The sequence below is a fragment of the Prinia subflava genome, chromosome 1 (genome assembly GCF_021018805.1).
Source record: "Prinia subflava isolate CZ2003 ecotype Zambia chromosome 1, Cam_Psub_1.2, whole genome shotgun sequence".
Classification (NCBI taxonomy): Eukaryota; Metazoa; Chordata; class Aves; order Passeriformes; family Cisticolidae; genus Prinia; species Prinia subflava.
In genome coordinates this window covers 1,626,854-1,643,343 of record NC_086247.1, presented here as the reverse complement: position 1 = coordinate 1,643,343, position 16,490 = coordinate 1,626,854, and positions in this window count along the sequence as shown.

The following is a 16,490-nucleotide window of genomic DNA, read 5'->3' as shown; positions in this document are numbered from 1 at the left end:
CGCTCTTGTCAAACCACACAACATTCCCACATCTCCAGCTTGTCCTGGTCCCTCTGGAAGGGCCCATCCTTCAGATTTGTCACTGCACCCTCAGCTTGGTGTCACCTACAAATTTGCTGAGAGTGCCCTTGATCCCTGTCTTGTCCTGTGTGTCTCAACATTTATACAGAACCCTACAACTTCTTCCCAAGTACACTTTAAAAATAAAATAAAAAATAATTTTCGACTGGAATAAATTGTTATAAACAAAACGTTTCCACTTTCAGCCATTTTTTAAAAAAAACGCAGCTTTCCCTGAGCAGTTCAGAAAACTTTTCCCTGAGGAGGGAAGAGCTTTTCAAGGCCCTTTTATATAACTGAGGAGTCCATTGTTGTCCTACCTTATGCTGAACCTTCCTCACAATGAAGTTAATTATAAATATATGAACTGTTATAAATAAATCTACAAGGGCCCTGTATTTTTCTAAATCTGTGTATATGTTCCTTACATTATATCCTGGATAAAGCCGGAGTGGTGGCGTAATGCATATAATGGGATGAGTTAAATGTCAGCACAGAGTGGGCGAATCTGGTGTTATTCCAAACATTTTCGCAGGGGAGAACATTTCAAGAATTCACTGATGAATAAAGGCAAAGAGTTTCAAGAAATGTTTTCTCCTCTTTAGAAACTTCTGTTCCCAAAGGCTTTGATGTTGGAAAGGAAATTCACAGGTAACCTCCACTTCCCAAATCCCCTTCTGCCAAGGAATTGCCATTTTGTGAGGTGGTTTTCCCACTTTTTCTGGAGGTTTCCTGGTGGTATTCCATATCTGCTCCTGCCAAGAAGCATTTCTGCTGGAATATTCCTGTCGAATAAGCCTTATAAATTTTTTAGTTCTGAGTCAGAGTAACACCACTGATTCCAACAGAGTTTCAAGGCCTCAAAAGAAAGAAAACCTACAGCAAATCAACCCAGGAATGACAATTTTAGGTTTTCAGTCTTCCCAATCTTTGAGGTTTTTTGCCCAAATTTCAGTATCCTCATTTGTCAGATTTTTTTTTTGTTCCTTCTGCGGTTTTAGGTGGTGACTTTGTGTTTTTCAGCTCTTTCTAAGTCACAAAGAGTTTCAAGAAGAGGAGGAACTTTGGTTTTGTTTTGTTTTTGGCACAATTCTTGGGATTAAGGGAGGTGAGAGTGTGGCCTCAGCTCAAACAACCCCTCCACCAAGAGACATCGCCTCCTCCTGCTCCCCGGCAGCACAGAGATCAAACTGTGCTCTGACACTCAGGAAAGAGCAGGAAGAAAAGGTCAAGGAGGCTAATTTGTAATTAAAGGGATGCAATTAAAGGGATGAGTCATTCAGCAAGTGAGCTGTGAACCTCAGCTCATCTCTTATCTCCATCACACGCTGGTGGCTGCTGGGAGGAGCGGGATGGAGATTGGATGTGTTTGAATGTTAAACATCTGTCAGGGAATGCCGGAAAAAAAAAAACAACTTTAGGCTTCAGAGGCCAAAAAGAGACCTCACAGACAGTCCCTGCAGACCAATTCCACCTCTACACCTTCCTCCTTCCCTTTTTCATGTCACATTTCTTCTGGGAGTCACCAAAAAAAAAAAAAAAAAAGCTGTTTTCCTGACAAGGATGCACCTGGAGAGGTGGGAGAGGTGCCCTGGAAGGTTCTTCGTGCACAAAGGCAGTTCTTGTAAAGAGGAGAAAGAAAAAAAAAGCAACAGTGAGGATTTGGGAGGAGGATCATAAACCTTGGGACGTCCTGATGGAATTGCCATGGAATGGTTTGGGTTGGAAGGGACCGTCAAGGTCACTTGGCTCCAAGCTCTCTGGACTTTCCACTTGACCAGGTTCCTCCAAGCCCTGTCCAGCCTGGCCTTGGACACTTTCAGGGATGAGGCAGCCACAGCTTCTCTGGGAATTCTCACCACCCTCACAGGGAAGAATTTTTTCTTAATATCCAAACCTACTCCCTTTGAGCTGACCTCCACTCCCCCCTGTCCAGACCCTGCTCTCTCCAGCTTTCAAGGAGACCATTGGCTGACGATTCCAGCAAGGAGAATAAATCCTGGAATTTAGGTGACATCTTTCCCCTCTCAGCCTGTCAATCTCTTGAAGCCCATCCCAAAAGAAAAGATTCCTGGGTGTCCCATCACCCCTTGGGCTCTGTTTTCCAAAGCCAGTCCTAGAGCTCAGGAAGAACAAAGGCAGATTCCCTGTGGCTGAACAAGTTCTCCAGAGTTAAAACCATTCAACAACAACAACAACAACAACAACAACACCAAAAAAAAAAAAAAAAAAAAAAAAAAAAAAAAAAAAAAAAAAAAAAAAGGGCTGGCTCATTTAATGAGAAAAAAAAAGAGATACTTCCCCTAATGGCAATACAATGGCTATATATAAACATATAGAAATGTCTGTGAAAGGAAGCAGCTCTCATTCCTAATTAACTGCTGGGCTCCAGCTTCCACTGACAGATGGTGATGAGCCACTCTCCTCCACCCTCCTTTTATTAATGAACTATCCAGGAGAAAATTCTTCCTCCGTAAGATCCAGAACTGCCCGGAGCCCATGGCCAGCCCTTCCTTGGTTTTCATTAAGTCAGGAATATCTGAACTCTGGCTCATTAGTGCCCACGTTGCTGAAGGCCTCTGGTGCAATTAAGTCTTCAACTGGCAGCAGATTTCTGTGTCACAGCTAAATCAGGACTGACTCGTGATGGAAGATCACAAAAAAAGCGGGATAAAAGGATGGCTGCAAAGCCAAGTCTCCAGGGAGAATCTCCACAGCTCCACCCTAAGCTCCCTGTGTAGAGGAAAAGAAGAAAGTTCTTTCTCCCTCTATTGGCTTTTTGTCTCAAAATGCTGCTGCTGACATGGAAATGCTCCCTGATTCATTTCTACGTTGAAGATGAGGAAGGCAGACATTGCCCTGGGATAACAGGGACAAGTTATTCCAAAACAATCTTCTAGATAAGTTTAGAGGGGTTGGAGAAGCACATTTCGACCATGAAGTGGTCGGAGCCAATGTTAGTCAGGGCAATCCTAGCACTGGAACCAGAGCCCTGTCTCTTATCCCTCTAGAGATGTTAGAGGGAGCAATTGTCACCTCCAGAACAACAGCTGATATTTAATGTTTTTTTCTGCTCACAGCATGGTTGGATCTGCCCTCCAGCCTTGGTGCAAGATTTCTGCATGAAATTCCAATTCCAATTTCTGCCCGTGGTGCAGAGATTGGAATTGGATGATCCCTCAAGCCCCTTCCAGCACAAACCATTCCATGATTCCACATTCTCGTGCACCCAGGAAGGGAAGTAAAGCAGGATTTGTTGTGCAGGAGATGCTGGTCACACAAGGAGACAAGGGCAGAATCCTGAATGTGGCAGAGTGAATTTTGATTTGTACAACAAAGATAAAATGAGCCTCGAGTTCAGACCCTCATCCCTAGCTCAGGAACCTCCAGCCACTGCACACCACTGTGAGTGTCCCACTCCAGAAGCACCAAAGAGGTTTCTGGAGTCCAGGACATCCCTCTGGTCCCCCTGGAGAGTCTGGGACCCTTTTAAAGGGGCCTGGGACCCGGGCAGGGGGTTTAGAACACGTACAGGGGGGTCTGGGATCTGTACAGGGGGTTGGAAACCTCAGCACGGAGCCCAGGAGGACACAATCTTTGACTTCAGTCCATGGGAAAGACTACCCACATTTCAGGAGGAATTACAATCCTAAAACCTAAAACAGATCGTAGCTAGTTTATCACTGGGGGTAAATGTAATTTTGGGTGTGGGGGCTTAAGAAGACAACACAGAGGATTCGGGGCGTGGTCCTGTGCTCCTGGTTCTTCATCTTGTCCAACATTTCTGCTGTGAGGGTGGCACGTTTGGATAGGGTCAGAGCAGGTATGACCTGTCTAGCATAGGTGGTAGCCATTGGTAATTGATCATAAATAATAGACATGTAATTAGTATAAGATGTGAAGACCCTCCCAGCCAGGAGGAGCCGGTGTGTGTCCTTGCTGCAGCACAGAGCTCTGCAGGGGAAGAACTTAAAAGACAAGATATAATAAATGGGAAGAACTTAAAAGATAAAATATAATAAACAAGGAGAAGAAGACCTTGAGAAACCTGAAACCTGAAGAATCCACATTTTTCTTTGCGTCCAGCTCGGGATTCCTGTGCTGGTTTGAAAGCAAAACCAGTGAGACTCCAAGTCAGAAGTACAATTTAATACACAGAGAACAAACAACAAGAAAGATAAAAATAAAATAAGATAAATGCAATAGTACAAAAGACCACTGACAGAGTCAGAATGCAAACCTGACACCCTGTTGGTCAGGGTGTTGGAAGCAGTCCTAGATAAGTCCTCCCAGAGTGAGAGTTATGGCTCTGTTGGAGTAGAGATGATCCTCAAGAGAAGGGTCCAGTCATCCTCTGGGAATCCAGTGGGAACAGGCTCCCTTGGTGTTTGGGATTGCAGGTTTTATCCCAGTGGAAAGGCTTTGGCTCCTCCCACTGTGTGGAGCATCTCCCAATGGGATGAGGTGATGTTATCAGTCATGTGAGAGGCCTTCAATGGCCCATTCACAGGGGATGTCCCTCGGAGGAGGATGGGTGGAGGAAGAGATAAGGAGGCACTGCCTTATCTGGTGTTATCAGGTGTCCCATTAACAGAAGGCATCTGCCCTCTTCCCCCCCTAGAGTTACAAGAGATAAAGAACAGTATCTCCCAATGGACTTCAACAGATGAAAATAGAATACACATTTTTGGTTACATTCTTTCAACCCAGGACAACTCCTCAAAGGGCAAAGCCATTCTATCACCCCAGTCTCGGGGGGTCCACCCGAGACAGGTGAGTTAGGGAACAACATTCCTGCTGCAGCTCCCGCAGTCCTTTCCCACATCCCCTGGCAGCATCTCCCTTTTCTCTGCCCTTACTCCCACGATGGTGACAGTGCTGCAGTTATTGAGGGAAACCCCGGGATGCACGGATCAAGCTTCCAGACCCTCAGTTTTATTCTCAGCTTTGTCCCTGCCAGTGGGGTGACCTTAGGCAAGTTTTTGCTGCTCTGATCCTCAGGGTCCCAATGAATCTAAATGGACTATTAACACTAAATTTGTTTTTCTTGTATCTCTCTGCCCCACAGGGTAATGACCTTATCATTTACCAGCCCTCCCAACACCTGCTCCCTCCTCAAGTGCAAGATGTTTCTCCCCTCAAATTATCTTTCCTCTCAAATTAACTCCCCAATTAACACCATGAAGAGCACTCTAAGCAGTTTTGCTCTCATCTCTCCTTGTGGATGTTTCTCTCCTCCCTCCTCTCCATTTCACACCCAGCTTGGGGGTTCTGTGCCTGAGAGCTCAGTGGTGTTTTCCAGCTGCATCTGGTGGTTCCATAACCAATATTCCCTCTCCTTGTGAGCTAAAATCCCAAAAAATGCTTTGGGATAAGTTATTGAGGAGTTCTAAGTCAGACCAGCTGTGATTTACTGACCCTGAACAGCTGACCCATAATTAATATTCCTATCAGGACATTTTTCAGATGGGTTGCTCCAGGAGCTGAGGTCACAAAGACTGAGAAGACCCAAACCCACATAGCTTCTCCTTTTAGAATTATCTCTCATTTTCTCTTTATATTGCATATCCTGGCTCTGTTAAAGGTATTCCAGAATGGTTCCTGGATATATCTCTCCAGTGGCCCCATTTTCCACTTTTGATTTACTCTCTCAATTTTTCTCCAGTGGGTTTGGGATGAGCCCCATCAAGTATTTCATTCAAATTCCAGGAGAATTCAAGGAGAATTGCACTTTTAATTGGCCTATCAAATGTGACCTTACTGTACAACGCCATCTAATTCGTACCATTTTATATTTGGAAATTCCAGAAGTATTTTTATCTCATGATGAAACAGATTTGTTCTGTTTTGATCAGACATTAGGCAGATATTGAGCAGGATGAGTTTTCCACCTGTCCGTTCTTAGAGATTAAACAATTAACATAAAAGAGCAAAACCCAAAGAGTAAATAATGGTGAAAAACCCACGTGGAGAATTTCCAAATATTCTCGTTTTCACACTTTTTGATGGAAACATCACAGAAATGTAGGAAGGGACCCTAAAGATCATCCAGGTCCAACCTCCTGACATGGGCAGGGACACCTTCCACAATCCCAGGTTGCTCCAAGCCCCATCCAGCTTGGGCCTGAACATTTCCAGGGATGAGGCATCCACAATTTCTCTGAGGAATCTCTTCCAGGACCTCACCACCCTCACAGGAAAGAATTCCTTCCTAATACCCAAGCCAAACTTACTCTCAGTTTTAAGCCAATTTTGAACACTTTTACAGAGTGTCTTAATTTTCAGGAGCATTGGCAGGAGCAGCTCTGCTAAAATATTCATAGGGGAACACTTTCCCACAAGGGAATTGCCTGGATTTACCCTGGAGACTCCCTAGGGTGAGTTATGATTTCCAGCCTAAAAGAAGCTGCAGGCTGGGATTTTCCAGCCTGCTCCAGTTTCATTCCTCATGGCTACACTCAATGCCCAGTCTCTCTTCTCTCCAGGGGGGGACTCCTGGATTTTTTCCATGTTGATTCCATCAGGGGAAAATAAAATTATTCATAAAATCATGGACTTGCTAAGGTTGGAAAAGACTTTTGAGTCATCAAGTCCAACCACCAGCCCAGCACGACATTTACCATCAGCCATGTCCTCAATGCTATATCCAGGTTTTTTGAACATTCCCAGGAATGGTGATGGGATGAATTCCACAGTGTTTGTGATCATTTGCTTTCCAGCTCTCCTCCCCTCGTGGACACCACTCATTTCCCTCTGCAAGTGCAACACAGATATTGTCCTGGACTGGCAATAATTGGAATATAAAGGGAGGGAGAAGAGGTGAAATCCATAAAAAGGGAAAGGCAGGAAGTGGAAACTCCCTTACATTTAGTGCAAAAATCGTAGAATCAAAAATCAAGGTTGGAAATTAAGGTCAAAAAGGTCAAATCAAGGTCAAAATTAAGTTTGGAAAAGACCTCTGAGATCATCTGAGTCCACCTCAGTGTCCCAGCTCCCACCCAGCTCCTGCCTCTTGTGTTTCCTTGAGCCTCCTCCCTGGTGAGATCCCTGCTGCTCCTGCTGACTTCAGGGGGCTGGATGAAAATAAAACCAGAGGCTGTGGAACCTGGAAAGGGCTTTTCAAACGTTTTTCTGCCCTGTTGGAAGTCTAGAAAGCTCCCACCCCGTGGGAGCAATCGCTGTGCACGTTCAGAAAAGCCTGGGCTGAGAACAGCAATCCCCAAGGAGACTCCAAGGGAAAAAAGGGATTTGTGGGAGTGCAATCAGCCACTGCAAAGTGCATTTTCCTGCAAGACTCAGGCAATTCCTATCAATTCCTTGTGTGAAATCAGTGCCTGGAACAACCTGGAGACAGAATTTCCCTGCAGTGCCTTTGCAGGAGGATCTTGAGGGATCCTGGTGGGTCACAGGATTCACCTTTTTGGGACAAAGATGCTCCTTCAGGCTGTCCTGCCCTGGCAGGGATGCCCTGGCACAGCATTCCATGGGGTGGGAAACAACCTGCAGGAGCTTCCCACTCTTCCTCATCATCATCCACACCCTCAGCACTCCAAACCTCTCAACCAGAACAAAAAGCAGGTTGATTTTCCAGCTCCATCAGCTCCTCTGCATGAACCAGGGGTGAGGAACAGCTCAGGGGTTTCTTTGCCATCTGAGGAGAGAGATATTTTTCCTAAAGTCAGTGATTTTACATCTCTCAGGGGATTTGTGCACTGCATTTGTTGTCTGCTATTTTGCCCTAAAACTGAGATGGAAAATAAAATCATGCTCATTTTATATCAATGTATCCACACATGAGGCAAAATGGACCAAGATGACCTCCAGTGGTCCTTTCCAACCTCACCCATTCCCTGATGCTGCGATCCTGTGATCATCCCCCATCTCTCTGGGTCTTGGATCATTCACTTTTAATTAATACTCGCTTTAATTAACACCTTCTGACTGAAAAGCACAGCTCTGGCTCCCACCTCCAAAGCCAAAATGTTTCTGTCGTACACCGATGATTTAGGGGGGACGTTCCCAGCTCCGGATTTAAAAGTCACTTGGAGACTGCAAAAAAAGGAACACAAATAATCTGGGACAAGTTCTGGAGCTCACCTGAACAGAGTTTGGGCAAGGCCATGTGCTCCTGAAGGAAGAGGGATAAAAGAAAATTCCTTCCCATCCATGGAAGTGCTCCAGGACAGGTTGGATGGAGCTCTGAGCTCCAGTGAAAGGTGTCCCTGCCCATGGCAGGGGGTTGGGACAAGATGATGTTGAGGGTCCCTTCCACCCAAAGCAGTCTCTGGTCCCCTGGGAAAAAGAAAAAACAAAAACAAAACAAACAAACAAACAAACAAACAAACAAAAAAAAAAAAAAACCAAAAAAAAACCAAAAAAAAAACCACACCCAACAAAAACAAAACCACCAAAACACACACAAAAAAACCCCCACCAACAACAAAAACAAACAAAAAACCCCCCCACACCCAAAAATCCAAACAAAAAACCCCACACAGACACAAAAAACCCCACCCAAAACAAGAAAAACCAAACCAAGCCAAACCAAACCAAAACAAAACAAAAAAAACCCCCAAACAAACAAACAATAATCCCAACAAAAAACCCACAAACAACAAAAAAAACCCCACAACCAAATCAAAATAAACCCCACTAGGGATAAAATATAACAAATAAAGGAATATATATACCAGGAGTTGAGATTTATAATCCTGGAAAAGGAGGTTTGGAGAATCATATTAATTTTAAAAAAAAATATGAATCCAAGTCCGTTTTGTAATTCCTTGCTGAAAATAACAGTGAATTTACCTCTTGTTTCCATTTTTTTCCCACACAAAAGAGGGAAAGCAAAGGCTTGCCGAGCCTTTATGATGAATTGAATGCAGTTAGAGCAGGCAAGGTATTTACAAGTTGTGCTTAATAGAAAGGTTTATCAAAGGCAAGGTAATTACCAGACAGTTTGGGGGCCTGAAAATGGCGTTATTAAAAAAAAAAAAAAAAAAAAAAGGAAAAAAGTAGAGGAGGAAATAAAAGAGAATTCACATGTAAAAACAAGCAGGTTTCAAGTCCAACTGGTGCTTCAGCTCTCTTTGCACAGAGCAAAAAGCAAATTATGGCAGGGCAGGGCGGCCAAGGAAAACAAGAAATAAAATACCTGGATTAGAGGGAATAAATAACTGCAATAAAAGGTCAGGAGGTGTGGAGGATGTCCCTGTCCATTGTTCAAGGAGGTATTTCATCAGGGATGCCGGGTGCTGGTGAGATCATGGAATAATAAAATGTTTGGGGTTGGAAAGGACCTTAAAAACCATCTCATCCCTACCCCTGCTATGGGTAGGGAACTTCCCACAGGTTGCTCCAAGCCCCACCCAGCCTGTCCCTGAGCACTTCCAGGGGTGGAAATTGGATGGAATCTTTTATTTTCCCTGTGAAACCACCAAGGAGTGGTGTCAGAAGGGGCTCATGACCCCGATGGACACTTTGATCCAACTGGGAATGGTTGTTGTCCCCTTCCCAAGCAGCAGGAGCCCCACAGCTTCCCCCAGACAGTTCTCTCCAAAGTCTAATCAGTCTGAGTGCTAAAAATAACTGCTGCTTATCCACGCTCAAATCATTCCAGTAATTAATAGAAAATTAATTCAAGGCAGGCAGCGATGCCCCTGAGAGAAAACGACCTTGCTTTGTGCAGGGAAGACAAATTAGCCAAGGTCCATCCAATGTGAGCCACCAAAACGGGAGGAACGGGATGTTCCCATTCTCCTGACTGGTTTTATCCACACAGGATTTGTGCATCACAAGGGTGGAAGATCTCCCATTACCATTCCTGCAATTCCCTGGCCTGCAATTATATCATCCTTGATATTTTGGTTGGATCCTCGACATTTATTTTGATGATTTTTTTTTCTATTTATTTTTTTTCTTCACCTCTGGATGTTGTTCCTACAGTTTCATAAATCTTAACCTGGTCTGTGGAAATGTGGTTAGTGCAGCTCCAGCCCTGTCCATCCCTCTGTCCGTCCACCTGCCTGCCCATGGATCTGACTGGGCACATCCCTGCCCAGATTCAAGCAAATTAAATGAGGAGAGAGCTCTCAAAGCTCCAGAAATAATCTCATGTTTTGTGAAAATTGGTAAAAAAAAAAAGAGGAGAAACCTCAAAATGAAGGGTCTCACAGAAGGACCTCAGCTCCTCAAACACTCCTAGAAGCAGAAGCCGGGTGGACAACAGGAAAATCCATCCCCTGATGATGCCTTTTGCTCGGCAAAAGAGGAAGGAATGCTGGGAAGGAGCCCAAAGGCAGGGAAAGAAAAGCAGAACTGTGAGCTTAGAGGATTGAGGGGACAAGGGAATGGGAAATTCATCTTCAATCATTACGAAAATTTTGGGTTGAGGGAGATGATTCTCTGCCTCTGCTCTGGTGAGACCCCACCTGGAATTCTGCATCCACCTCTGGGGTCCAACAGCAGAAGGACGTGGAGCTGCTGGAGCAATTCCAGAGGAGGCCACGGAGATGCTCCAAGGGTTGGAGCCCCTCTGCTCTGGAGTCAGGCTGGGAGAGCTGGGAATGTCCAGTCTGGAGAAGGGAAGGGTCCAGGGAGACCTCAGAGCCCCTTCCAGTGCCCCAAGAGGCTCCAGGAGAGCTGGAGAGGGACTTAGGACAAGGGATAGAGGGACAGGACACAGGGAATAGCCTCCCACTGCCAGAGAGCAGGGATAGATGGGATTTTGGGAAGGAATTCTTCTCTGTGAGGGTGGTGATGCCCTGGAATGGAATTCCCAGAGAAGCTGTGGCTGCCCCTGGATCCCTGGCAGTGTCCAAGGCCAGGCTGGATGTGGTTTGGAGCACTCTGGGATAGTGGGAGGTGTCCCTGCCCATGGCAGGTGCTGGAATTCCATGATCTTTAAGGTCCTTTCCATCCCAAACCATTCTGGCATTCAGCAAAAGCTGCACCCCTTTGGCTCTGCCCAGGCTGCAGAATTGTAAATCCACCTCCTCCATTTCCTTCCTATCAGGTCTGATTAATCCTAGACACATTCCTGGCCATCCTCTGGCATCCCACTTTCTGCTGGAGACACTGACAAGGCAGCTGTGAGCTCTGTGTTATCAATTCCAAAACCTCTGGGCTCGGGATCTGTGGCACCTTGGAAAAGGTCAGGGCCAAGCAGGATGTGCAATTTGTAAAGGTCAGGCAGGGGAAGGGATCCTTGACTCCTGCCCGGGGAGCTGAGAGGGATGATTTCATTCCAGCCACAAAATCAAAATGGAACTGCTGGGAGCAGCTCTGAATCACACCAGAGGATTTTGTTTTCCCTTTTATATTTCCATAAAAATATAACAATATTTTTATATTGTTAAGAATCTGACAGAACACAACTGTCTGCAAGGTGGTGCCTATTTAGTAGCCGAGCTCCTGTCAATCAGTAAAGATTCAGCCAAAAAAAAAAAAAAAAAGGTGCTGGGAATCCAGTTTGTCTAATCAAATTCAGGAATGGTTCGGATTGGAGGGGATCTTAAAGTTCCTCTCATTCCAATCCCCCTGCCAGGTTGATCCAAACCCCATCCAACCTTGTCCTGGACATTTCCAGGGATGGAGAAACCACAGCTTCTCTGGCCAAACTGTGCCAGGGCCTCCCCACCCTCAAAAGGAAGAATTCCTTCCCAATATTCCATCAAAACCTGCCCTTTATCAGGGGGGCCTTGAAGCCATTCCCCCTTTCACTTTCAAATTAGCAAATTGCTAACGGCTCCAAGCAGCTGAGGGTTGATTTTTCCAATCGATTTTCCAGCTAAACAGTTAAACTAGGAGGAAATGACAGATATTAATCAGAATTCCCATTATCTCTCCTGGTTTGTGCAACTCATCTTCTGCCGTCCTGAGTGTCAGAGCATTTGATAAAGCAGTCGGGGGGGAAAAAAATCAACTTTTTTAATGAAATAGTTTTTGTAAGAAATTGCCAATTCATCAAAATCAAATTGCTTCACGGCACTGCATCTCTCCGGCCCAATTAGTTTGTAATTAGTTAACACGAAGTGGAACAGTTCTAAGCAGAGGGACAAAGACAAGCGTTATCAGAATTCCTGCCTTTGTAAATAGAGGAGCATCTGTTCCAGGGAAAGGAAAGCTGACTTTAAAGGACTGATCCTGCATCTGCAGCACCTTAATTGTGAAATCCCAAGGTGAGACTCACTGGTTTAGGTGGATCTCGCTGTCCATACCTGGGTTTGATCCCAAAATCCATCCTGGGCATCAAATAACTTCATTATTTCTGCAGAGCGCTCCTTTGTCCACAGAATCCTATTTTCCAGCATTTTGCCAACAACTTCAGAACCAAGTCACAAAAAAAGCCCTGACAGGAAATGATCCCTCAAGGAAACATTTCCCCCAGTGCATAAACCCGTGAGATGAGCTCCTTGTGTGCAGAAAAATTTCCCAAAACCTCGTTAATATTGGGAAAACACCACCACTTCTGGGGACCACAAACTAAGGGCAGGATGGACAAAAAAGGAGATTTTATGACCATTCCGTGAGGGGGAGACAACCCAGAAGGACTTCAAGGATGCCAGGAGGTTATGTAGGGAAAAAATTAGGAGGGCCAAAGCCCTCCTGGGGTGGGGATTGATCTCATCTCCCAAAGAACAGGAGAAGAGGAAACAGCCACAGGTTATCAGGGGAAGGTTTATATTGGATATTAGGGAAAATTTCTTCACCAGGAGGATTGGAACGGGCTGCCCAGGGTGGTGGAGGAGTGCCCATCCCTGCAGGGATTTAAAGGACGTGGATGTGGCACCTGGGGACGTGGGCTCGTGGTGTCCTTGGCAGTGCTGGGGAATGGCTGGACTCAGTGACCTCAGAGGTCTTCTCCAACCTGAAGAATTCCATGATTCTCTGGGAAAGGAGAGACCAAGAGGCCATGGATTGAGTGCCACGAGGAGGAGCAGTGCTCATGCCTGGCCCCAGAGCCACCCTTTCTACCCTCCAGATTCAAAGCCAGGGCTGGACAGGGCTTGGAGCAGCCTGGTCTGGTAGGAGCTGTCCCTGCCCATGGCAGGCGTTGGAACTGGATGATCTTGAAGGTCCCTTCCACCCAAAATTTTCCTGTGGTTCTGTGTTTCCTCCTGCAGCAGCTGGGCTGGAAATCTCAGGTTCTTCCCCATCTGCACTCTGTGGTTTCTTTGGGGGCCAGGAAAATTTGTTTTCCTGCTGGAAGGAAAAGTTCATGGATTGGGAAGCAGCAAGGGTGGGTGAGGGTCCTGGTTTGAGATCTGTTGTGTGACCCCAGGAAATTCATGTTTCCTGCCTGCATCTCCAACATTTTGCCACATTTGTACACAGGAAGATGAAATGTCCAGCAAGGGAAAAGTCAGAAAGCTTTTTGTGAGGGCAGAACAAGCACAGAACCTCTTTGTGATGCAGCCCAGGGCACTCTCCCCACCCTTCACCCCAACTCCAAAGCGTGGGGGCAGGAAAATGCTCTCCTTTCTCCCTGCAAACAGCTCTGGGATGCGCCAGGCGTCGCCGGCAGGAGCTGGCAGGGATCCCACACTCCGAGACTTTTGCGAGCAGAAGAGCTCCGCAATTAGCAAAATAACAAAAAAAAAAAAAAAAAAAAAAAAAAAAAAAAAAAAAAAAAAAAAAAAAAAAGTCAAATGCATTTTTGATACTCTGAAGTTGCTGAGATTTTTTTTTAAACAAACAATCTGGGGCTGCTCCCACACGCCGGGAGAGAGGGTTGGGCTCCAGCCGTGTGGCAACAGCACCATCGTATGGGAATCTCCAGTGCCTGCAGCCCTTGGAATTTCCTCCACCGACTCCTGGCTCCGCAGACAAGATCAGCACCGTGGTGCTGATTTATTTTCGGGCCGTGCATTGATTTCACGGCTGTCAGCAGGAATGTGTGGGATGTGAAGGTGAACTTTTTCTCCAGGACTGGTCGGGCTGGCTCTGGAAGTCAGAGATCCCAGACTGGAATCACCGGATGCGTCACTCTGTGCCCAGATCCTTGGAGAAATACTCAAGGTCAAACAGGCCCCTTGTTCTTTAAACTTTTGCACTGCACCCTGGTTGTACCTGTGTTCCCTCACAGATCCCCAAAATTTCCCTTGGGATGCAGGAATTCCAAGCCCCGTATGGTGTTGCAGGGAAAAGAGGCACCAAAAAAGGAAGGCTCCATCCAAAGGTCCCTGAGAAGCCCAGAGATAGAGACCCAAACACCTTCCTGCACCCTCTCAAGGTCCTGCTCCTAATGGCAGCTCCAGTCTCCATTGCTGGGCTCTGGAATTCCAGCAGGAACTCCAGGCTTGCATCCACTGAAGCTCATTTGAACAGCAAACCTGAGTATAAATCCTTGGAGTGGGACCACGGATATAAATCCTTGGAGTGAGAGGTGGACCATGACAAGGACCAGTGTTAAATATCTACAGATGTGGGAGCTGGAGCCTCTCTGCTGGCAACCAAGGGCACCTCTGGAGCAGCTGGAATAATTTTTCCTGCTGCTGGATCAGCATTATTGATGTCCATCCCAGGACAGAGGAAAGTGGAAAAGAGCTGGGAGCTGAAATACTTGGAGCTGAGATAGGGGACATCCTCTGTGTTTTCCACAAAATCATGGAATGGTTTGGGTGGGAAGAGACCTTCAAGGTCATCTTGTCCAGCCCCCTGCCATGGACAGGCTCGCCTTCCACTAGAGCAGGCTGATTCCCTTGTCCTGTTGTGACTTTGGAGATGTCCCAGGGATGGGACAGCCACAGCTTCTCTGGGAAACCTCTGCCAGGGCCTCCCCACCCTCAAAGGAAGAATTCATTCCCAATATTCAATCTAAACCTACCCTTTCCATCCATCCACCCATCCATCCATCCATCCATCCATCCATCCATCATCCATCCATCATCCATCATCCATCCATCCCTCCCTCCATCCATCATCCATCCATCATCCATCCATCATCCATCCATCCATCATCCATCCATCCATCCATCATCCATCCATCATCCATCCATCCATCATCCATCCATCCATCCCTCCCTCCATCCATCCATCATCCATCCATCATCCATCCCTCCATCCATCATCCATCCATCATCCATCCATCCATCATCCATCCATCCATCATCCATCCATCCATCCATCCATCATCCATCCCTCCATCATCCATCATCCATCCCTCCATCCATCATCCATCCATCCATCCATCCATCCATCCATCCATCATCCATCCCTCCATCATCCATCATCCATCCCTCCATCCATCATCCATCCATCCATCCATCCATCCATCCATCCACCCATCCATCCATCCATCATCCATCCATCCATCCATCCATCCATCATCCATCATCCATCTATCCATCCATCCATCCATCATCCATCATCCATCCATCCATCCATCCATCCATCCATCCATCCATCCATCCATCATCCATCATCCATCTATCCATCCATCCATCCATCATCCATCATCCATCCATCCATCCATCCATCCCTCCATCCATCCATCCATCCATCCATCCATCCATCCATCCATCCATCCATCCATCATCCATCCATCCATCCATCCATCCATCCATCATCCATCCATCATCCATCATCCATCCATCCATCATCCATCTCTGGGGACATCTCTACATCTCCTCCTTTTGAAATCTTTCTCCCCCCTTATCAATCCATCTGTTTTCCTGCCTATCCAGTTCCTCACCCCCCTCCTTGCAGAAAAGGAAAATTGGGATTCGCCTCACTCCCACCTGGTGATTCAATCTCGTTTATTCCCCACCCATTCGGATTTGGGACAGCTGAATATTCCTGAGCCTGTGTTCCCAACAGCATTAGAAATTCCCACTTGGATGCCTAAAATTGTTCACTAAAATCCCTTCTCAAACATCCCACAGCCTGAGTGGATTTGCAGCACTTCAGGCAACATCAGCTCTCTGTTAACACCATTCAGGAGTGGAAAATCCAATAAAATTCCCTCTGGAGCCCATTTTAACCCCTTCAGAACATCCTGGAAAGGAGTTATGGACATGACCACGCGGAGAAAACAACTCAGTGCTCAGAGGAGCTGTGGCTGCCCCATCCCTGGAAGTTTCCAGGCTGGGCAGGGCTCAGACCCCGTGGCAGGGAGCCTGCTTGACCTTGACATCATCTTGAAGACTCTTCCAACACCAATAATTCCATGATCCTGCGATTCTAAGATCTCTGTCGTCCTACAAGCTTCCCTACAGATGACCAGGAAACTGGAGAAACTTCCTTTGCTGCCTCTCTGTCCAGATTTTCCAGGAATACTTTCACCCTTTTTTTCCTCAAATTTTCCAGCTCATGGCTGTTCCTCGATGTGATCCATGACACCACGGTCTGTGCCATGATCCATCACCATTTTCCCAGCCTGACACCAAGCAGGAGCAAATTATCCTAAACCAGGATGGAGCAAATAATCA